Source organism: Nycticebus coucang, chromosome 9 (genome assembly GCF_027406575.1).
Source record: "Nycticebus coucang isolate mNycCou1 chromosome 9, mNycCou1.pri, whole genome shotgun sequence".
NCBI classification, from domain to species: Eukaryota; Metazoa; Chordata; class Mammalia; order Primates; family Lorisidae; genus Nycticebus; species Nycticebus coucang.
The window spans coordinates 127197344-127221929 of record NC_069788.1 but is presented as its reverse complement, the minus strand read 5'-3'; the positions used below and the strand labels follow the sequence as shown (position 1 = coordinate 127221929).

The window sequence follows — 24586 nt, the reverse complement described above, 5'->3', positions numbered from 1 at the left end:
AATGCTTTTAAAATAAACTTGACAAACATACATATTATCAAGACCCAGGGAAGGAATTTTAAATGAAGGGGCACTCGAAACTAAGGAGATTTGATTTACATCTTCCATATCCAAGTTTTCCCGCAGAGCTGAAATGTTTTTGAAATAATAGGGTTTGAATTTTCAAGCTATTCCTCTTGAAAGAGGATGGCAAGTGTTTGGGACAGGATGGATTTGATGGATGCTTGGGGGTAAATACTCAGAGGCACGTTGGCATCTTCCAACTGCAGAACGTTCGATGTGAAAGCAGCAGTGGGCACAGGGTGAACTAACACCTGGGTTTGTTGTCGCAAGCCTGACAACGTTTTGCACATCCTGTAGGACTAAGGCCATGGGCTTCTGATCCTGCCATGTGTTGGCAGGCTGTGCACACACAGTTGGGGCAAAGAGTGGTTTCCAGGTAGGCTTGATAGCTCAGGAAACCACAGTGGTGTATAAAGACATCATTTATTTCGTCCACTAATAACAAGGAATTAGGGCAAACCACGCAAAGAGTCCTGATGCAGGGAAGCTTCTTTTCAGTGGTTTGTACAGCCTTCCCTTCTTCCTTCTCCTGCTCAGCGGTCTTACTTTGCATTCTTAACTTGAGCACTGGTGACACCTCCCCAGGACTCCCCTGGGATCCAGACAGGCTCCCAATGTCTCTTAATCCCTTTCACTGTACCAGACACTCTTTAAAACCTTGGTTTAATGACTTTTTGAAGAACCATCAATAATTCCTACTTGTTAAAAGATAAATTTATTGGTCTTGCTGAGGCGGAGGGGGAGGAAGAGGAGGTTCGGCCTGCGCAGTGAGATGTTTGTCCCTCGCCGTCGCCATCGCGGAGGAGTGTGATGAAGGGAGCTGAGCTGGCGTGAGGGGGACCCCACGGAGCTGCCCCAGCGCAGCCCCTCAGCCGAGTCCGAGCCGCCCCCTGCGGCAGCCCAGGGGCCGGCCAGCTCCGAGTCCTGCCTGGGGGCTGCGCTGCCGCTGCCCACAGCGTCGCCTCTCGCCTGCCTGTCTGCCAGCCTTAAATGTGACACTGGCGCCTCGAAGTGCAACCTGAAGCCGCTGCCGGGGAGGGGATGAGCACCATGCAAAGGCACAGGCAGCCGGAAGGACACCAAGATGCGGTTCCGGGCCTTTCCCATGACCATGGATGAAAAATACGTTAACAGCATTTGGGACCTTCTGAAAAATGCAATTCAAGAAATCCAGCATAAGAATAACAGTGGTCTTAGTTTTGAGGAGCTCTATAGAAATGCATATAGGATGGTTTTGCATAAACATGGACAAAAGCTCTACACTGGACTAAGAGAAGTTGTTACGGAACATGTCATAAGTAAGGAATAATACGTAAGTGATGTGTCCTCAGTGCATCACATCAGGAGGCCCTGGATGTCAGTTTATCCCATTATTGGTGATGTTAACTTTGATCACTTGGGGTCGCCAGATTTCTCCACTGTGAAGGGGCAAGAAGATGTACTAAATTCATTGAATAACAACTTTCTTCAAACACTAAATCAAGCTTGGAATGATCATCAAACAGCTATGGTGATGATTAGAGACATACTAATGTACGTGGACCGAGTTTAACAAAGTAATGTAGAGAATGTCTACAATTTGGGATTAATTATTTTTCGAGATCAAGTTGTACGTTATGGGTATATTAGGGATCATGTACGGCAAACTCTTGGCTATGATTGGGAGAGAGAGGAAAGGAGACGTTGTAGACAGGGGTGCCATAAGAAATGGTTGCCAGATGTTAATGATTTTAGGTCTTGAAGGAAGATCAGTCTATGAAGAAGATTTTGAGGCTCCTTTTTTGGAAATGTCTGCAGAACTTTTTCAGATGGAAAGCCAGAAATTTTTAGCAGAAAACAGTGCTTTAGTATATGTAAAGAAAGTAGAAGCTAGAATTAATGAAGAAATAGAACGGGTGATGCACTGCCTCGACAAATCAACTGAGGAGCCAATTGTAAAGGTGGTTGAGAGGGAATTCACTTCCAAGTACATGAAGACTATAGTAGAAATGGAGAACTCTGGGCTAGTACATATATTGAAAAATGGAAAGACAGAAGACCTTGCTTCCATGTACAAATTATTTAGTCGTGTGCCAAATGGTTTGAAAACAATGTGTGAGTGTATGAGTTCCTATTTGAGAGAGCAAGGTAAAGCCTTGTTTCTGAGGAAGGAGAAGGAAAAAATCCTGTTGACTATATTCAGGGCTTATTGGATCTGAAAAGTAGGTTTGATCGCTTCCTCCAGGAATCGTTCAATAATGACCAGCTCTTTATTTATTTTTTTTTTTCTTTTTTTTTTTTTTTTATTGTTGGGGATTCATTGAGGGTACAATAAGCCAGTTACACTGATTGCAATTGCTAGGTAAAGTCCCTCTTGCAATCATGTCCTGCCCCCATAAAGTGTGACACACACTAAGGCCCCACCCCACTCCCTCCCTCTCTCTTTCTGCTCCCCCCCCCATAACCTTAATTGTCATTAATTGTCCTCATATCAAGATTGAGTACATAGGATTCATGCTTCTCCATTCTTGTGATGCTTTACTAAGAATAATGTCTTCCACTTCCATCCAGGTTAATACGAAGGATGTAAAGTCTCCATTTTTTTTAATGGCTGAATAGAATTCCATGGTATACATATACCACAGCTTGTTAATCCATTCCTGGGTTGGTGGGCATTTAGGCTGTTTCCACATTTTGGCGATTGTAAATTGAGCTGCAATAAACAGTCTAGTACAAGTGTCCTTATGATAAAAGGATTTTTTTCCTTCTGGGTAGATGCCCAGTAATGGGATTGCAGGATCGAATGGGAGGTCTAGGTTGAGTGCTTTGAGGTTTCTCCATACTTCCTTCCAGAAAGGTTGTACTAGTTTGCAGTCCCACCAGCAGTGTAAAAGTGTTCCCTTCTCTCCACATCCACGCCAGCATCTGCAGTTTTGAGATTTTGTGATGTGGGCCATTCTCTCTGGGGTTAGATGATATCTCAGGGATGTTTTGATTTGCATTTCTCTAATATATAGAGATGATGAACATTTTTTCATGTGTTTGTTAGCCATTCGTCTGTCGTCTTTAGAGAAAGTTCTATTCATGTCTCTTGCCCATTGATATAAGGGATTGTTGGCTTTTTTCATGTGGATTAATTTGAGTTCTCTATAGATCCTGGTTATCAAGCTTTTGTCTGATTGAAAATATGCAAATATCCTTTCCCATTGTGTGGGTTGTCTCTTTGCTTTGGTTATCGTCACCTTAGCTGTACAGAAGCTTTTCAGTTTAATGAAGTCCCATTTGTTTATTTTTGTTGTTGTTGCAATTGCCATGGCAGTCTTCTTCATGAAGTCTTCCCCCAGGCCAATATCTTCCAGTGTTTTTCCTATGCTTTCTTTGAGGATTTTTATTGTTTCGTGCCTTAAATTTAAGTCCTTTATCCATCTTGAATCAATTTTTGTGAGTGGGGAAAGGTGTGGGTCCAGTTTTAGTCTTTTACACGCAGACATCCAATTCTCCCAACACCATTTATTGAATAGGGAGTCTTTCCCCCAAGGTAAGTTCTTGTTTGGTTTATCGAAGATTAGGTGGTTGTAAGATGTTAGTTTCATTTCTTGGTGTTCAATTCGATTCCAAGTGTCTATGTCTCTGTTTTTGTGCCAGTACCAAGCTGTCTTGAGCACTATGGCTTTGTAGTACAGACTAAAATCTGGTATGCTGATGCCCCCAGCTTTATTTTTGTTACTAAGAACTGCCTTAGCTATACGGGGTTTTTTCCGGTTCCATACAAAACGCAGAATCATTTTTTCCAAATCTTGAAAGTACGATGTAGGTACTTTGATAGGAATGGCATTGAATAGGTAGATTGCTTTGGGAAGTATAGACATTTTAACAATGTTGATTCTTCCCATCCATGAGCATGGTATGTTCTTCCATTTATTAATATCCTCTGCTATTTCCTTTCTGAGGAGTTCATAGTTTTCTTTATAGAGGTCCTTCACCTCCTTCGTTAGGTATATTCCTAGGTATTTCATTTTCTTTGAAACTATGGTGAAGGGAGTTGTGTCCTTAATTAGCTTCTCCTCTTGACTGTTATTGGTGTATACAAAGGCTACTGACTTGTGGACATTGATTTTATATCCTGAAACATTACTGTATTTTTTGATGACTTCTAGGAGTCTTGTGGTTGAGTCTTTGGGGTTCTCTAAGTATAAGATCATGTCGTCAGCAAAGAGGGAGAGTTTGACCTCCTCTGCTCCCATTTGGATTCCCTTTATTTCCTTGTCTTGCCTAATTGTATTGGCTAGAACTTCCAGCACTATGTTGAATAGTAAAGGTGACAGAGGACAACCTTGTCTGGTTCCAGTTCTAAGAGGAAAAGCTTTCAGTTTTACTCCATTCAGTAAAATATTGGCTGTGGGTTTGTCATAGATAGCTTCAATCAGTTTTAGAAATGTGCCACCTATGCCTATACTCTTTAGTGTTCTAATTAGAAAAGGATGCTGGATTTTATCAAATGCTTTTTCTGCATCTATTGAGAGGATCATGTGATCTTTATTTTTGCCTCTGTTAATATGGTGGATAACGTTTATGGACTTGCGTATGTTGAACCAGCCTTGCATCCCTGGGATGAAGCCTGCTTGATCATGATGAATGACTTTTTTGATGATAAGCTGTAATCTATTGGCTAGGATTTTGTTGAGAATTTTTCCATCTATATTCATGAGTGAGATTGGTCTGAAATTCTCCTTTTTGTTTGGGTCTTTTCCTGGTTTTGGTATCAGGGTGATGTTTGCTTCATAGAATGTGTTGGGGAAGATTCCTTCTTCCTCAATTTTTTGGAATAATTTCTGCAGTACAGGAATAAGCTCTTCCTTGAAGGTTTGATAGAATTCTGGAGTGAAGCCATCTGGACCAGGGCATTTTTTAGTTGGAAGCTTTTTTATTGTTTCTTTGATCTCAGTGCTTGAAATTGGTCTGTTCAGGAGGTCTATTTCTTCCTGGCCAAGTCTAGGGAGAGGGCGTGATTCCAAATATTGATCCATTTCCTTCACATTGTCAAATTTCTGGGCATACAGTTTCTGGTAGTATTCAGAGATGATCTCTTGTATCTCTGTGGGATCAGTTGTTATTTCCCCTTTATCATTTCTGATTGAGGTTACTAGAGATTTTACTTTTCTATTTCTAGTTAGTCTGGCCAATGGTTTATCTATTTTATTTATTTTTTCAAAAAACCAACTCCTTGTTTCATTAATTTTCTGAATGATTCTTTTGTTTTCAATTTCATTGATCTCTGATTTGATTTTGGAGATTTCTTTTCTTCTACTGAGTTTAGGCTTAGATTGTTCTTCTTTTTCCAATTCCATAAGGTCTCTTGTGAGATTGTTGATGTGCTCTCTGTCTGTTTTTCGAATGTAGGCATCTAAAGCGATGAATTTTCCTCTCAAAACTGCTTTTGCAGTATCCCACAGGTTTTGGTAGCTTGTGTCTTCATTGTTGTTATGCTTAAGGAAGTTAGTGATTTCCTGTTTGATTTCTTCCTTCACCCATCTGTTATTCAACAGAAGATTGTTTAATTTCCATGCCTTTGGATGGGGTCGAGCATTTTTGTTAGAGTTGAGTTCCACCTTTAGTGCCTTATGGTCTGAAAAGATACAAGGTAAAATTTCAATTCTTTTGATTCTGTTGATATTTGTTTTGTGTCCCAGGATATGATCAATTTTGGAGAATGTTCCATGGGGTGATGAGAAGAATGTATATTCTTTATCTTTGGGGTGGAGTGTTCTATATGCGTCTATCAAGCATAATTGTTCTAGGGTCTCATTTAAATCTCTTATATCTTTGTTTAATTTCTGATTAGAGGATCTGTCCAGCTCTGTAAGAGGTGTGTTAAAGTCCCCTGTTATGATGGTATTATCAGATATCATATTGCTCAGACTGAGTAAGGTCTGTTTCAAGAATCTGGGAGCATTTAAATTTGGTGCATAGATATTTAGAATTGAAATGTCTTCTTGTTGTAGTTTTCCCTTGACCAATATAAAGTGACCATCTTTGTCTTTTTTGACTTTAGTTGCTTTAAATCCACATGTATCTGAAAATAAGATTGCAACTCCTCTTTTCTTCTGAATTCCATTTGCCTGAAAAATTGTCTTCCAACCCTTGACTCGGAGCTTTAATTTGTCTTTTGAAGCCAGGTGTGTTTCTTGCAGACAGCAAATGGATGGCTTGTGTTTTTTAATCCAGTCAGCCAATCTATGTCTCTTCAGTGGGGAATTAAAGCCATTAACATTTATGGAGATAATTGATAAGTGTGGTAGTATTCTATTCGTCTTATTTGGTGAGAGTCCATTGCTTAGTTTTATCTTTTGCATCAGTGTGGAGGTTAGGTTCTGTCCTTTAATTTCTGAGTTCTTACTTTGCTGCTGATCCATTGTGGTGGTCAGTGTGCAGAACAGGTTGAAGTATTCCCTGTAGAGCTGGTCTTGTTGTGGTGAATTTCCTCAATGTTTGTATATCCGTAAATGATTTGATTTCTCCATCAATTTTGAAGCTTAGCTTAGCAGGGTACAGAATTCTGGGCTGAAAATTGTTCTGTTTAAGTAGATTAAAGGTAGATGACCATTGTCTTCTTGCTTGGAAAGTTTCATTAGAGAAGTCTGAGGTCACTCTGATGGATTTGCCCCTGTAGGTCAACTGGCGCTTACTCCTGGCAGCTTGCAGAATCTTTTCTTTTGTCTTGACTTTGGACAGGTTCATCACAATGTGTCTTGGAGAAGCTCGGTTAGAGTTGAGGCGACCTGGGGTCCGATAGCCCTCTGAAAGCAGTGTGTCAGAATCTTTGGTGATGTTTGGGAAATTTTCTTTTATAATATTCTCTAGTATGGCTTCCATTCCTCTGGGGCATTCTTCTTCCCCTTCTGGAATTCCTATAACTCGTATGTTGGAACGTTTCATAAAGTCCCATAATTCTGACAGTGAACGTTCTGCTTTCTCTCTCTTCTTTTCTGCCTCTTTTACTATCTGAGTTATCTCAAAAACTTTGTCTTCTACCTCTGAAATTCTTTCTTCTGCATGGTCTAACCTGTTGCTGATACTTTCCATTGCATCTTTAAGTTCCCTGATTGACTGTTTCATTTCCTTCAGCTCTGCTATATCCTTTTTATATTCTTCATATCGTTCATCTCTTATTTGATTCTGTTTTTGGATTTCCTTTTGGTTATTTTCCACTTTATTAGCAGTTTCCTTCATTGTTTCCATCATTTCTTTCATTGTTTTCAACATATGTATTCTAAATTCCCTTTCTGTCATTCCTAACATTTCTGTATAGGTGGAATCCTCTGCAGTAGCTACCTCATGGTCCCTTGGCGGGGTTGTTCTGGACTGGTTCTTCATGTTGCCTGGAGTTTTCTGCTGATTCTTCCTCATGAGTGATTTCTTTTATCTGTTTCCTTGCCCTAATTTTCCTTTCACTTCCTCTTGCTCTTTAAGTTCTTGTGCCTGTGGACTCACGGGCTGCCGTGGTGACAACCGCTGCGGCTCCCCCGTTCCTCGCCGCCTTTGCCTCCAGCAGCCCCGCGTCCCGGCCAACTCTCCGCCTCCGTCAGCCGCCGCCTGCCCGACTGCGCACAACGTGACCGCGTCACGTGACCCGGCGCTGGAAGATGGCGTCCCCGCGCACGTCGGACAGCCGAGGCGCCTCAAGCCAGCGCGGGCTCCACAGTGGCCCTGGGCCAGGAGGCGGTGCTCGCCGCCGCCCCAGTGCCGGCCCTTCCCGGGGACCGACGCCAACGTGGTCCTCCAGAGACTGCGCGACCGGCAGTGGCTGGAGGCGGTGTTCGGGACACCGCGCGAGCCTGCCGGGTGCTGCAGCGCACTCACGCCAGGCCCAGCTTAGGCGAAGTGCGCGCGCGGTTGCGCGCGGTACTGTGCCTGGTGCCGCGGCTGCGCGGCCTGAGCCAGGCCCTGCGGGAGGCCGAGGCGGACGGCTGCGCCTGGACCCTACTGCACGACCAAGCCGTGCCGCTGCGTGCCCAGCAGGCCGAGCGACTGCAACCGCTGACCCAGGCCGCCTATCTGGACGAGGCGCGGCGGAGGCTGGAGGGTCCGGCGCCGCCAGCTGAGGCTTCGCGGGAGGGCTCGGGAACTGAAGGTCGACCGGGAGGAAGAGGCCAAACTATGGGCCCCGCAGCGCGTGGCGCTGGGGATGGATGCTGCGCCAGGAACGGTCGTCGCGTGCGGTCAGGCCGGCTGCATGACCAGCTCTTTAAACAAACTGTTGCAGGTGACTTTGAGTATTTTCTCAACCTCAACTCCAGGTCTCCCGAATACCTCTCATTTTTTTTTTTTTCTTTTTTTTTTTATTGTTGGGGATTCATTGAGGGTACAATAAGCCAGGTTACACTGATTGTAATTGTTAGGTAAAGTCCCTCTTGCAATCATGTCTTGCCCCCATAAAGTGTGACACACACCAAGGCCCCACCCCCCTCCCTCTGTCCCTCTTTCTGCTTTTCCTCCCCCTCATAACCTTAATTGTCATTAATTGTCCTCATATCACAATTGAGTACATAGGATTCATGCTTCTCCATTCTTGTGATGCTTTACTAAGAATAATGTCTTCCACTTCCATCCAGGTTAATACGAAGGATGTAAAGTCTCCCTTTTTTTTAATAGCTGAATAGTATTCCATGGTATACATATACCACAGCTTGTTAATCCATTCCTGGGTTGGTGGGCATTTAGGCTGTTTCCACATTTTGGCGATTGTAAATTGAGCTGCAATAAACAGTCTAGTACAAGTGTCCTTATGATAAAAGGATTTTTTTCCTTCTGGGTAGATGTCCAGTAATGGGATTGCAGGATCAAATGGGAGGTCTAGCTTGAGTGCTTTGAGGTTTCTCCATACTTCCTTCCAGAAAGGTTGTACTAGTTTGCAGTCCCACCAGCAGTGTAAAAGTGTTCCCTTCTCTCCACATCCACGCCAGCATCTGCAGTTTTGAGATTTTGTGATGTGGGCCATTCTCACTGGGGTTAGATGATATCTCAGGGTTGTTTTGATTTGCATTTCTCTAATATATAGAGATGATGAACATTTTTTCATGTGTTTGTTAGCCACTCGTCTGTCATCTTTAGAGAAGGTTCTATTCATGTCTCTTGCCCATTGATATAAGGGATTGTTGGCTTTTTTCATGTGGATTAATTTGAGTTCTCTATAGATCCTAGTTATCAAGCTTTTGTCTGATTGAAAGTATGCAAATATCCTTTCCCATTGTGTAGGTTGTCTCTTTGCTTTGGTTATTGTCTCCTTAGCTGTACAGAAGCTTTTCAGTTTAATGAAGTCCCATTTGTTTATTTTTGTTGTTGTTGCAATTGCCATGGCAGTCTTCTTCATGAAGTCTTTCCCCAGTCCAATATCTTCCAGTGTTTTTCCTATGCTTTCTTGGAGGATTTTTATTGTTTCATGCCATAAATTTAAGTCCTTTATCCATCTTGAATCAATTTTTGTGAGTGGGGAAAGGTGTGGGTCCAGTTTCAGTCTTTTACATGTAGACATCCAGTTCTCCCAACACCATTTATTGAATAGGGAGTCTTTCCCCCAAGGTATGTTCTTGTTTGGTTTATCGAAGATTAGGTGGTTGTAAGATGTTAGTTTCATTTCTTGGTTTTCAATTCGATTCCAAGTGTCTATGTCTCTGTTTTTGTGCCAGTACCTGCTGTCTTGACCACTATGGCTTTGTAGTACAGACTAAAATCTGGTATGCTGATGACCCCAGCTTTATTTTTATTACTAAGAACTGCCTTAGCTATACGGGTTTTTTTCCGGTTCCATACAAAACGCAGAATCATTTTCTCCAAATGTTGAAAGTACGATGTTGGTATTTTGATAGGAATGGCATTGAATAGGTAGATTGCTTTGGGAAGTATAGACATTTTAACAATGTTCATTCTTCCCATCCATGAGCATGGTATGTTCTTCCATTCGTTAATATCCTCTGCTGTTTCCTTTCTGAGGCTTTCATAATTTTCTTTATAGAGGTCCTTCACCTCCTTCGTTAGGTATATTCCTAGGTATTTCATTTTCTTTGAAACTATGGTGAAGGGAGTTGTGTCCTTAATTAGCTTCTCATCTTTACTGTTACTGGTGTATACAAAGGCTACTGACTTGTGGACATTGATTTTATATCCTGAAACATTACTGTATTTTTTGATGACTTCTAGGAGTCTTGTGGTTGAGTCTTTGGGGTTCTCTAAGTACAAGATCATGTCGTCAGCAAAGAGGGAGAGTTTGACCTCCTCTGCTCCCATTTGGATTCCCTTTATTTCCTTGTCTTGCCTAATTATATTGGCTAGAACTTCCAGCACTATGTTGAATAGTAAAGGTGACAGAGGACAACCTTGTCTGGTTCCAGTTCTAAGAGGAAAAGCGTTCAGTTTTACTCCATTCAGTAAAATATTAGCTGTGGGTTTGTCATAGATAGCTTTGATCAGTTTTAGAAATGTCCCACCTATGCCTGTACTCTTCAGTGTTCTAATTAGAAAAGGATGCTGGATTTTATCAAATGCTTTTTCTGCATCTGTTGAGAGGATCATGTGACCTTTATTTATGCCTCTTTTAATATGGTGGATAACGTTTATGGACTTGCGTATGTTAAACCAGCCTTGCATCCCTGGGATGAAGCCTACTTGATCATGATGAATGACTTTTTTGATGATAAACTGTGATCTATTGGCTAGGATTTCACTGAGAATTTTTGCATCTATATTCATGAGTGAGATTGGTCTGAAATTCTCCTTTTTGTTTCGGTCTTTTCCTGGTTTTGGTATCAGGGTGATGTTTGCTTCATAGAATGTGTTGGGGAAGATTCCTTCTTCCTCAATTTTTTGGAATAATTTCTGCAGTACAGGAATAAGCTCTTCCTTGAAGGTTTGATAGAATTCTGGTGTGAAGCCATCTGGACCAGGGCAGTTTTTGGTTGGAAGATTTTTTATTGTTTCTTTGATCTCAGTGCTTGAAATTGGATTGTTCAGGAGCTTTATTTCTTCCTGGCTAAGTCTAGGGAGAGGGTGTGATTCCAAATATTGATCCATTTCCTTCACATTGTCAAATTTCTGGGCATAGAGTTTCTGGTAGTATTCAGAGATGATCTCTTGTATCTCTGTGGAATCAGTTGTTATTTCCCCTTTATCATTTCTGATTGAGGTTACTAGAGATTTTACTTTTCTAATTCTCATTAGTCTGGCCAACGGTTTATCTATTTTATTTATTTTTTCAAAAAACCAACTTCTTGTTTCATTAATTTTCTGAATGATTCTTTTGTTTTCAATTTCATTGATCTCTGATTTGATTTTGGATATTTCTTTTGTTCTACTGAGTTTAGGCTTAGATTGTTCTTCTTTTTCCTATTCCATAAAATGGATTGTGAGATTGTTGATGTGTTCTCTTTCTGTTTTTCGAATGTAGGCATCTAAAGTGATACATTTTCCTCTCAAAACTGCTTTGGCAGTATCCCACAGGTTTTGGTAGCTTGTGTCTTCATTGTTGTTATGCTCAAGGAAGTTAATGATTTCCTGTTTTATTTCTTCCTGCACCCATCTGTTATTCAATAAAAGATTGTTTAATTTCCATGCCTTTGTGTGGGGTCGAGCGTTTTTTTAGAGTTGAGTTCCACCTTTAGTGCCTTATCGTCTGAGAAGATACAAGGTAAAATTTCAATTCTTTTGATTCTGTTGATATTTGTATTGTGTCCCAGGATGTGATCAATTTTGGAGAATGTTCCATGGGGTGATGAGAAGAATGTATATTCTTTATCTTTGGGGTGGAGTGTTCTATATGCGTCTATCAAGCACAGTTGTTCTAGGATCTCATTTAAATCTCTTATATCTTTGTTTAATTTCTGTATAGAGGATCTGTCCAGCTCTGTTAGAGGAGTGTTAAAGTCCCCTGTTATTACAGTATTATCAGATATCATATTGCTCAGACTGAGTAAGGTCTGTTTCAAGAATCTGGGAGCATTTAAATTGGGTGCATAAATATTTAGAATTGAAACATCTTCTTGTTGTATTTTTCCCTTGACCAATATAAAGTGACCATCTTTGTCTTTTTTGACTTTAGTTGCTTTCAATCCACATGAATCTGAAAATAAGATTGCAACTCCTCTTTTCTTCTGAATGCTATTTGCCTGAAAAATTGTCTTCCAACCCTTGACTCGGAGCTTTAATTTGTCTTTTGAAGCCAGGTGTGTTTCCTATAGACCGCAAATGAATGGCTTGTGTTTTTTAATCCAGTCAGCCAATCTGTGTCTCTTCAGTGGGGAATTCAAGCCATTAACATTTATTGAGATAATTGATATGTGTGGTAGTATTCTATTCATCTTATTTTGTGAGAGTCCATTGCTTAGTTTTATCTTTTGCATCAGTGTGGAGGTTAGGTTCTGTCCTTTAATTTCTGAGTTCTTACTTTGCTGCTGATCCATTATGGTGGTCAGTGTGCAGAACAGGTTGAAGTATTTCCTGTAGAGCTGGTCTTGTTGTGGCGAATTTTCTCAATGTTGGTATATCCGTAAATGATTTGATTTCTCCATCAATTTTTAAGCTTAGCTTAGCAGGGTACAGAATTCTGGGCTGAAAATTGTTCTGTTTAAGTAGATTAAAGGTAGAAGACCATTGTCTTCTTGCTTGGAAAGTTTCATTAGAGAAGTCTGCGGTCACTCTGATGGATTTGCCCCTGTAGGTCAACTGGTGCTTACTCCTGGCAGCTTGCAGAATCTTTCCTTTTGTCTTGACTTTGGACAGGTTCATCACAATGTGTCTTGGAGAAGCTCGGTAAGAGTTGAGGTGACCTGGGGTCCGATAGCCCTCTGAAAGCAGTGCGTCAGAATCTTTGGTGATATTTGGGAAATTTTCTTTTATAATATTCTCTAGTATGGCTTCCATTCCTCTGGGGCATTCTTCTTCCCCTTCTGGAATTCCTATAACTCGTATGTTGGAACACTTCATAAAGTCCCATAATTCTGACAGTGAACGTTGTGCTTTCTCTCTCTTCTTTTCTTCCTCTTTTACTATCTGAGTTATCTCAAGAACTTTGTCTTGTACCTCTGAAATTCTTTCTTTTTTTTTTTCACTTTTTCTTTTATTTATTTATTTTTTTTTTATTGAATCATAGCTGTGTACATTGATACGATCATGGGGCATCATTCACTAGCTTCACAGACCGTTTACCAAGTTTCACATATACCCTTGTAAGGTGCACCGCTGGTGTAATCCCACCAATCCCCTTCCCTCTACCCCCGTCCCTTTCCCCCTTCCCCCTATTCTTATGTTGTAACTGGGTTATAGCTTTCATGTGAAAACCCTAAATTAGTCTCATAGTAGGGCTGAGTACATTGGGCACTTTCTCTTCCATTCTTGAGATACTTTACTAAGAAGAATATGTTCCAGCTCCATCCATGTAAACATGAAGGAGGTAAAGTCTCCATCTTTCTTTAAGGCTGCATAATATTCCATGGTGTACATATGCCACAATTTATTAATCCATTCGTGGATCGATGGGCATCTGGCCTTCTTCCATGCCTTAGCAATTATGAATTGGGCTGCAATAAACATTCTGGTACAAATATCTTTGTTATGACGTGATTTTTGGTCTTCTGGGTATATGCCCAGTAGAGGAATTACAGGATTGAATGGCAGATCTATTTTTAGATCTCTAAGTGTTCTCCATATTTCTTTCCAAAAGGAATGTATTAATTTGCATTCCAACCAGCAGTGCAAAAGTGTTCCCTTTTCTCCATATCCGCGCCAACATCTCTGGTCTTGGGATTTTGTGATATAGGCTAGTCTCACTGGAGTTAGATGGTATCTCAAAGTAGTTTTGATGTGCATTTCTCTGATGATTAAAGATGATGAGCATTTTTTCATATGTCTGAAGGCCGCATGCCTGTCTTCTTCGGAGAAGTTTCTCTTCAAATCCCTTGCCCAGCCTGTGATAGGATCCCTTGTTCTATTCTTGCTAATGCATTTGAGTTCTCTGTGGATTCTGGTTATTAAACCTTTGTCAGAGACATAACCTGCAAATATCTTCTCCCATTCTGAGGGATGTTTGCTTGATTTACTTACTGTTTTCTTGGCTGTGCGGAAGCTTTTTAGTATGATCAAGTCCCAGTAGTGTATTTTTGAAGCTGCTTCAATTGCCCGGGGGTCCTCCTCATAAAATACTCGCCCATCCCGATTTCTTCAAGGGTTTTCCCTGCACTCTCCTCTAGTATTTTTATAGTTTCATGTCTTAAGTTTAAATCTTTGATCCAGTGAGAGTCTACCTTAGTTAATGGTGAAAGGTGTGGGTCCACTTTCAGTCTTTTACAGGTTGCCAGCCAGTTCACCCAGCACCATTTGTTAAATAGGGAATCTTTTCCCCACTGAATGTTTTTAATTGGCTTGTCAAAGATTAAATAACGGTAAGTAGCTGGATTCATCTCTTGATTCTCTATTCTATTCCAGACATCTACCTCTCTGTTTTTGTGCCAATACCATGCTGTTTTGATCACTATTGATTTGTAGTATAGTCTGAGGTCTGGTAGCGTAATTCCTCCTGCTTTGTTTTTATTTCTGAGTAATGTCTTGGCTATTCGAGGTTTTTTCTGATTCCATATAAAACGAAGTATTGTTTTTTCCAGATCTTTAAAGTATGACAGTGGAGCTTTAATAGGGATTGCATTGAAATTATATATTGCTTTGGGTAGTATAGACATTTTAACTATGTTGTTTCTTCCCAGCCATGAGCATGGTATGTTTTTCCATTTGTTAATATTTTTAGCTATTTCTTTTCTTAAGAGTTTCATAGTTCTCTTTATAGAGATCTTTCATGTTAGATAAATTCCCAAATATTTCATCTTGATTTTGTAACCTGAGATGCTGCTGTATTCCTTGATCACTTATAGGAGTTTTGTAGTAGAGTCCCTAGTGTTTTCCAGATATACTATCATATCATCCGCAAAGAGTGAAAGTTTCATCTCTTCTGACCCTATATGGATAACCTTGATCGCCTTTTCTTCCCTAATTGCAGTGGCTAAAACTTCCATTACAATGTTAAAAAGCAATGGAGAGAATGATCAGCCTTGTCTGGTTCCTGATCTGAGTGGAAATGATTTCAATTTAACTCCATTCAATATGATATTGGCTGTGGGTTGGCTGTAGATGGTCTGTATCAGTTTAAGAAATGTCCCTTCTATACCAATTTTCTTAAGTGTTCTGATCATGAACGGATGCTGGATATTATCAAAAGCTTTTTCTGCATCGATTGAGAGAATCATATGGTCTTTGTTTTTTAATTTGTTTATGTGCTGGATTACATTTATAGATTTACATATATTGAACCAGCCTTGAGATCCTGGGATAAAACCGACTTGGTCATGATGTACAATTTGTTTGATGTGTTGCTGGATTGTGTTTGTTAGGATCTTGTTGAATATTTTTGCATCTATATTCATTAGTGATATTGGTCTATAATTTTCTTTTCTTCTTGGGTCTTTTCCTGGTTTGGGGATCAGGGTGATGTTTGCTTCATAGAACGTGTTGGGTAGTCTTCCTTCTTTTTCTACCTTTTGGAACAGGTTAAGTAATATAGGTACTAATTCCTCTTTAAAGGTTTGGTGGAATTCAGATGTGAAACCATCTGGTCCTGGGCTTTTCTTTTTAGGGAGGTTTTGTATGGTTGATTCTATTTCCGAACTTGATATGGGCCTGTTCAACATTTCCACTTGATTCTGGCTAAGTCTTGGAAGGTGACCTGCTTCTGAGTATTGGTCAATTTCCTTCAGATTTTCATATTTCTGAGAATAAAGTTTCTTGTAATATTCATTAAGGATTTTTTGGATTTCTGAGGAGTCTGTTGTTATTTCGTCTTTGTTGTTTCTGATTGATGAGATTAGAGATTTTACTGTTTTTTTCCTGATTAGGTTGGCCAAAGGTTTATCTATTTTATTGACCTTTTCGAGAAACCAGCTTTTTGATTTATTCATCGGTTGTATTATTCTTTTGTTTTCAATTTCATTTAATTCTGCTCTAATTTTGGTTATTTCTTTTTTTCTACTGGGTTTGGGGTTGGAATATTCTTCCTTTTCCAGTTGCTTGAGATGTCCCATTAAGTTGTTAACTTCCTCTCTTTCCGTTCTCTTGAGGAAGGCTTGCAGTGCTATAAATTTCCCTCTTAGAACTGCCTTTGCGGTGTCCCAGAGGTTCTGATAGTTCGTGTCTTCATTGTTGTTTTGTTCCAAAAAATTGGCGATTTCTTTCTTAATCTCATCTATGACCCAGCTATCATTCAGCATAAGGTTATTTAACTTCCATGTTTTTGTATGAGTATGCAGATTCCTGTTGTTACTCAGCTCAAGTTTTATTCCATGGTGGTCCAAGAAGATGCATGGAATAATTTCTATTCCTTTAAATTTACTGAGGTTAGACTTGTGACCTAAGATGTGATCGATTTTGGAGTAAGTTCCATGGGCTGATGAGAAGTATGTGTATTCAGTTTTGTTGGGATGAAATGTTCTGTAGATGTCTGCTAAATCCAAATGTTGGATGGTTAGGTTTAAATCTAAGATTTCTTTGCTCAGCTTCTTGTTGGAGGATTGATCCAACACTGCCAAAGGAGTGTTGAAATCTTCGACGATTATGGAGCTGGAGGAAATCAAGTTGTTCATGTCTGTTAGAGTTTCTCTTATAAATTGAGGTGCATTCTGGTTGGGTGCATAGATATTAATAATTGAAATCTCATCATATTGAGTATTACCCTTAACAAATATGAAGTGACCGTTCTTGCCCTTCCTTACTTTTGTTGGTTTAAAGCCTATTGTATCTGCAAATAAAATTGCAACACCTGCTTTTTTTGATTACCATTTGCCTGAAATATGGACAACCATCCTTTCACCCTGAGTCTGTATTGTCTTTTAGGTTAAGATGTGCCTCTTGTATGCAACAGATATCTGGCCTGAGTTTTTGTATCCAGTCAGCTAACCTATGCCTCTTTAGAGGACCGTTTAAGCCGTTCACATTAATGGAGAATATTGATAAGTCTGGTGAAGTTTTGGGTATCGAGTTTTTCAAAAGTCCAGTGGCCATTTTTAATCCTTTCTCCAGTGTGGAAATTGGATTTTGATCCGAAGTTTCTGAGTGAGTTTACTTTTGTGGTATAGGATTGGGTTGGTCATTATGGAGGATAGGTCTGAGAATATCCTGAAGAGCTGGTTTGGTTATGGCAAATTTCTTCAACATATGAATGTCATTAAAGTATTTAATTTCTCCATCATAAATGAAACTGAGTTTAGCTGGATACAAGATCCATGGTTGAAAGTTATTTTGCTTTAGGAGATTAAAAGTCGGTGACCACCCTCTTCTGGTTTGAAAAGTTTCAGCAGAGAGATCTGCAGTCATTCTAATATTCTTGCCTTTGAATGTAATGGTTTTCTTTCTCCTGGCAGCTTTGAGGATTTTCTCCTTCATATTAACTTCAGTGAAGTTAATTATGTTATGCCTTGGGGATGTCTTACTGGGGTGAGTAGTGCTGGGGTTCTGAAGCTGTCCACTAACTGAATTTCAGAATCTCTAGGCATTTCTGGAAAATTCTCTGTCATAATTTCATGCAGAAGGGCCTCTGTGCCCTGCGAGGCCACTTCTTCTGTTTCTGGAACTCCTATGATTCGGATGTTCGCCTTCTTTGAATTATCCCAGAGCTCTCTGAGTGAGTGATCCGTTTTTGCTCTCCATTTCTCTTCCTCTTTGAGAGTTTGGGAGCGTTCAAAGGCTTTATCTTCGATGTCAGAAATCCTTTCTTTTGCTTGCTCCATTCTGTTACTGAGGGATTCTACTGTACTTTTCATATCTTTGAGGGCTGCAAATTCTTGCTTTAGTGTGTCTAAGTCTTTGGTGGTTTTGTCTTTAAATTCATTAAATTCTTGAGACAACTTTTGAATTTCTCCTGTAATTCCTAGTTCCACTTTGTTAATCTTGTCTGCAATCCAAATTCTGAATTCGATTTCTGAAATCTCAGCCAGTTGTTTATGAATGTGATCTTCAATTGCATCTGCCATATCTTTCCTTGGGTGGTTTGATCTATTCTGATTATTCATGTTACCAGAGTTTTTCTGCTGATCCCGCCCCATGGTTGTTTTACTCCCTCTTATTTTTTCCCCTGGGGCTTTATCGAGGGCCCGTACAGTATTGTGGCCTGAGAAACTGGGGCCCTGTCTGGTGTGATGGGGCTAAATGGTTCTGCCTTGTTTTCTGCTGGTTTCTGTTCTACCCTAGTGAAACAGATACTTTGGATTGAAGTGTCAGCTGTGGAGAAATATCAGCAATTAAGTCACTCCGCCTCCCACCGGCAAACAATTGGAAAAGAAAAATCAAACCTTCCTACCACCATGCACCTAGGGCACCACCTGATTTGTCCTCAGGTGATTGGTTCAGTTGAAAAATGTCCAAATCAATTGTCTCAGTCTGCACCTGTCTTGGGTGAGAGAGTTTAAGAGGTCTCTGGGAACTGGATCACAGGGGTCTGGTGACTACTCTGGTGTGGCTTGCTCCAGTGCTGCGTGGAGTCAGGAGAAGCCACCCAGCGTATAAATCAGTCTGGGAAGGTTGCTGCCTCCTTCCTCACCTTGCACCACTTCACACCCAGTCACTAATAGCCCTGCAGTTGGCTGACCCAGTTGCCTGTAGTGAATCGGTTCTCCAGGAGTTTTGTGCTCTGCCTCTCTCCAGCAGGAGGAGGTGAGGCCTGACAACCTCGGGCGCTAGATGAAGGTTGAGGGGTTTTCACTCAGGTCCAGTCTCACCCCTGATTAATGTTACCGACAGAACAGAACAGAACAACTCTGTGTTTCCCCTGGAGAAGAGAAGCTGAAATTGAATTCCAACTCAGCTTGTCTTTGCTCTTGTATTGTCTATAGGCTGACGATGCCCTGAGAGCCAGGTGTGTCTTCGGTTTAGTAAAGCAGACCTCTGGGTCAGCCCCGCCCTGGGAGTTTCCCTGGTTTGCAAGTTTATGTTGCCTCAGCCAAACTCAGAGTCTCTGGTTGCCCCAGGAGACAGGGGGTGTGGCTTCAGAATATTCTGTAGTGAGCCGTATTGCTAGCAAAAGAAGGCTGCTGCCTTATGGCTCAGGCTACCGTTGCTCTGGTGTAGCTCCCCTCCGGCCAATCGTCCTCTCTCTGCTCCATACCCCAGAGTCTGCACCGACAGGCTGCAGCCCAGCACTGTCTATACCCCTCGAGCAATCGCCCAAGAGTCTGGACCCTTGGGCTACAGGCCTCCAGACCTTGGAGCGAGAGCAGAGGGGAGCGCGGGGAGCGCTGGAAGCCTGGGGTTGCAGGCAGTGAACACGCACAGCTTTACACAGTTTTATGCCTGGCCGTATTATCACCAAAAGACGGCTGTCGCACTGTGCCTCAGGGAACTGCCACTCTGGTGCAGTCCCCTCTCTGCCGACCGACCAGGACTGGCCTCCAGAGCCCAGTGTGAGTGAAGGAGAGCGCTGGGAGCTCAGAATTCCAGGTAGAGACTATATACAGTTTATACAGTTTTATGCCTGGCAGGAGGACGCCGTGGCACCCCAGTAGGGGAGGTAGGTCCAGTTTTTAGAGGGTCTCTCCCGTGGAGTGTAGTGGGAGGACCTTTGTACTATGCCCTGTTGTTTGTGGGGCACTCTGAGCCATTCTCATGGGGGAGGGAACTCTTGTCCGCTTGGTGATAGATTTTGTACCTTTTGTTTGTATCCTTTTGGTCGCAGCTCGCCTCAGTGGGGTTGACGTGCGTTCTACAACCTTCTCTCTTAGTGCAGCTCAAATCCACCAGATTACTTGCTGAATTTTTGTCCTTTAACTCTCCTTCTGAATGGGATCCTCTGTGGAATGCTGGCTTCAGTCAGCCATCTTGTCTCCTCCTCCCTGAAATTCTTTCTTCTGCATGGTCTAACCTGTTGCTGATACTTTCCATTGCATCTTTAAGTTCCCTAATTGACTGTTTCAGTTTCTTCAGCTCTGCTATATCCTTTTTATATTCTTCATATCGTTCATCTCTTATTTGATTCTGTTTTTGGATTTCCTTTTGGTTATTTTCCACTTTATTAGCAGTTTCCTTCATTGTTTCCATTATTTCTTTCATTGTTTTCATCATGTGTATTTTAAATTCCCTTTTTGTCATTCCTAAGATTTCTTTATAGGTGGAATCCTGTGCAGTAGCTACCTCATGGTCTGTTGGTGGGGTTGTTCTGGACTGGTTCTTCATGTTGCCTGGAGTTTTCTGCTGACTCTTCCTCATGAGTGATTTCTTTTATCTGTTTCCTTGCCCTAATTTTCCTTTCACTTCCTCTTGCTCTTTAAGTTCTCATGACTGTGGACTAAGGGTTAGATGAGTCCTTTTAGTACAGGACCAGAAGGGTGAGAAGTTTGAACAGCAAGAAAGGGATGAAAGAAAGGTGGACCGAGTGAAAAGAAAAAAAAATAGAGAAAGGAGAGGGGGTGGGTAAAAGGAATATTGACAAAAAGTAGAGAGGCACAGAAAGAGGGAGACAGAGCAATATAGGTGTACAGTAGGGTACTTTGACACAACATTAAAAAACCCCCCACCTTCTGGGGGTGCCCAGTTGGGTGGTTCCCTTGAAGTCAGCAGCTCTTTGCTGACCTAATCTGACACAGTACCCCACCTCCACCAAGTGGGGAGGAAGGACAAAAATGCTATAAATCAAACCAAAACAAGCAAACAGAAAACTTAATAGGATAATATTGGGTGAAAAACCAAATAATAGTGGTAGAAACACTAGCAAAAATGATGTTCTAGTTATTAAAAAAGGCAGCAATGGGAAATTATAATTAAACTAGAAAAATTGAGAAAGAAAAAAGATCTGTTCGGGAAAAGTTGAAATTAAAAAACAAAACAACATGAACAACATCAAAATAAACAAAAAAACAACCAAACAAAAAAAAAAATAAAAAACCCCCAAAAAACAAAACACAACCAAAAACAAAGCAGTATGCATATGTTGTTGAATATTGTCTGGGTAACACGTGGTCTTCTGGGGTATGAGATGTTAATCAGAGTTCTGATATGACTGGAGGCTGCTGATTTATCAAACCCCAGCAGGTAGACACCCTAAATCTCTCTTCAGCCCACTTAAAAGGCACTTTGAACTTGTAAACTTGCTGAGCAGAATCTTTCCCAGAAAAGTGCTTGTCGCTGGAATCACTGCTGAAGTGGCTATCCACTTACCCAGTGTGCCAAAACCGGTCTCACTGTGCCCCTGAGGTTAGGGCTGCAAGGCGGCTCAGACCCCACTCTTAGGCTACTCGGTCGCTGGGTTACCAGCTCCAACCCTATTCTAGCTCTGCGACCCTGAGGGCGGAGCTTGCCGGGGCAGATCGCTCACAATGGCTCCCTGTGGCCCACAGCCAAACACTATTAGCTCCGTCTGGCTCTGCGGCTCAGACTGGGGCCCTAGAGAACGGCTAAAGTTCTCCACATTCCCGCTCAGGCTCTCCCCAAGACAGTTCAACTGAGTGCCAAGTCCAAAGACAGTAAAACTGTTCACAGGTAAGGCCTTTTCGGTTTGCAGTCTCGCTGCTACTGAACTTACAGTTGCGGGCGGGTTTAGACGGATTGAACACATGCGACCATTTGCCGGTTTTCCACTGTTTTAGTCCTCCTCTTGGGGTCCAGAAGTCTCTCGCTGACTCTCTGTATCCTCACATGGGTGATGATAGGCAGTTCCCACCAGCCAGAGATGCCTGGAGTCCTATCTCCCCGGACTCATGGTGGCCAGATGCAAGGAAGCTGTTACTCGGCCGTCATCTTGCGGAAACACTCGTCTACCTCTCATTTTTTATAGATGATAAACTGAAAAAGGGAGTCAAAGGGCTAACAGAGCAAGAAGTAGAAACAATATTGGATAAAGCAATGGTCCTTTTTAGGTTTATGCAAGAAAAAGATGTATTTGAACGTTATTATAAGCAACACTTGACAAGGAGACTTCTCACAAGAGTGTTTCTGATGACTCTGAAAAAAATATGATACCTAAATTATAGCCTGAATGTGGATGTCAATTCACATTAAAAGTGGAAGGAATGTTTAGGGATATGAGCATCTCAAATACAAAATGGATAAATTCAGGCAACATCTACAGGCAACTGGGGTATCTTTAGGTGGTGTTGATCTCACAGTCCGCATGCTCATGACAGGGTACTGGCCCACTCAGTCAGCCACACCAAAGTGCAACATCCCACCAGCACCACGACATGCTTTTGAGATTTTCAGAAGGTTCTACTCAGCCAAACACAGTGGTCGACAGCTCACACTCCAGCATCACATGGGTTCTGCAGATCTCAATGCTACCTTTTGTGGACCAGTTAAAAAAGAAGATGGATCAGAAGTTGGTGTTGGAGGTGCACAAGTTACCAGCTCCAATGCACGGAAGCACATATTGCAAGTCTCCACTTTCCAGATGACCATATTAATGGTGTTCAATAATAGGGAAAAATACACATTTGAGGAAATTCAATAAGAGATAGATATCCCTGAAAGAGAGCTGGTTAGAGCCCTACAATCCCTCACCTGTGGTAAACCAACACAGCGGGTTCTTAACGAAAGAGCCGAAATCAAAAGAAATAGAAAATGGTTACATATTTACAGTTAATGATCAGTTCACATCCAAACTACACAGAGTCAAGATTCAAACAGTTGCTGCCAAAGAAGTTGTATCAGACCCAGAAAGGAAAGAAACAAGGCAGAAAGTAGACGACGACAGAAAACATGAGATAGAAGCTGCTGTAGTGCGAATAATGAAATCTAGGAAGAAGATGCAACACAATGTTTTAGTAGCAGAGGTAACTCAACAGTTGAAGGCTTGATTCTTACCAAGTCCAGTTATTAAGAAGCATATTGAAGGACTTATTGAGAGAGAATATTTGGCATGAACACCTGAGGATCGCAAAGTATACACATATGTAGCATAAAATGCGTTCAGAAATTTGATTTATTCTTGGACTGTACTCTTTGCATGGACTGGGAAGTTCTTTTAAATCATTAAATATTAAGATGACCATCTCTTCTATTAAATTACAGTACATGTTCTAGACCATTCAGATCAAGCCTTTACTCCCTTTGAGAGTTTTCAACATCAATTGATTGAGCTTCAGGCTTTACAACGTTTATCCTTGTAGAGATCATCTTTACAGTTCCTTGGGAAAATGTGAATGTGCCATGTTTTGTTTTCAATACTGTATGAAAGCAGGAAAGTATAAAACAAAACTTTAGAAAATTCAGCTCATTAAAATAAAATTGTTGGATTTCATTAAAAAAAAGATAAATTTATTTTTCCTTGGTAAGGGGCATGGCCAAGATGGCCGCACATAGGATCCTCATGTCTCGGGAGCAAGTAACAAGATTATCGCTTGTGGGACTTGTTCGAAAATAATTTTTATTGGCCAGCCTGGACCTCCGTAAGAGTGGCGCCACGACCGTGATTGGCACCCGGCCGGACCTCCGTAAGAGCTGTGCCACGACTGCTATCAGTGCCCACCAGCACCTCGGTAAGAGCTGCCCCGTGACCCCCGATCAGCGACCCGTGCCTGTAGGGCTTCCACACGCCCTGACCAGGAACTGTGGGAGCTGTGCAACCCTGCATCCTCCCTCCTGTACCCTCCCTGCCTCCACTCGGGCCTGCTCGTCTGGCTAGGGACTCTGGTAGCCGTGTGCCCTCTGGAGCCCTCCATGCCTCTGCGTGGAGCCCTTCTCCTGGCCAGAGACTGCTGGAGCCTTGGGCCCTCTGTGCCACAATCACTGGGTGCCAGGCACTCCCAGATCTATGTGCACCACCCCCCGCCCTGTTGCTGGATCTGGGTGTGTCACACTCCTGAGCTGCTTCCACAACCAGAACTCCCTGGCTGGGGCAGCCCCAGAGGAACAACACAGGGTCATTTCCTACAAAGATCCAGCAACAATAGAGTGATCCCACTGGAATCTAATCTTGGAGAGACACCTCCCCAACTCTGAGGATGGCCAGAGGCAATGGTAAAAAACAATCATGAGGCAAAATCAACAGAAAAACTCTGGCAATATGAATAATCAGAGTAGATCAACTCCCCCAAGGGTCAAAGGAGCAGACACAGCACAAGACCCCATGCACAAACAAATAGCTGAGATGTCAGAAATCGAATTCAGAATATGGATAGCAAATAAGATCAAATTAGAATTCCAAGCAGTAACCCAAAAGATATCTCAAGAATTCAACAAATTCAAAAACCAAATGACCAAAGATTTTGACACATTGAGATAAGAAGTTGCAGCCCTCAAAGATCTGAGAAACACAGTAGAATCCCTCAGTAACAGAATGGAGCAAGCAGAAGAAAGGATTTCTGACATTGAAGACAGAGCTTTCGAATGCTCCCAAAATCTCAAAGAGGAAGAGAAATGGAGGGCAAAAACAAATCACTCTCTCAGAGACCTCTGGGATATTTCGAAGAAAATCAATATTCATCTTATAGGGATACCTGAAAGTGACAAAGTGGCTTCACAAGGCACACAG

At 41.6% G+C, this 24586-nt stretch overlaps 1 protein-coding gene and 1 pseudogene across 3 annotated transcripts in view; both read left to right on the top strand.

Moving 5' to 3' along the window:
• Positions 1 to 24586, top strand: part of ARMH4 (armadillo like helical domain containing 4) — a 183384-nt gene that overhangs the window by 96408 nt on the left and 62390 nt on the right. The window lies entirely within an intron of this gene.
• LOC128594617 (cullin-3-like) lies at positions 1129 to 23197 on the top strand (annotated as a pseudogene).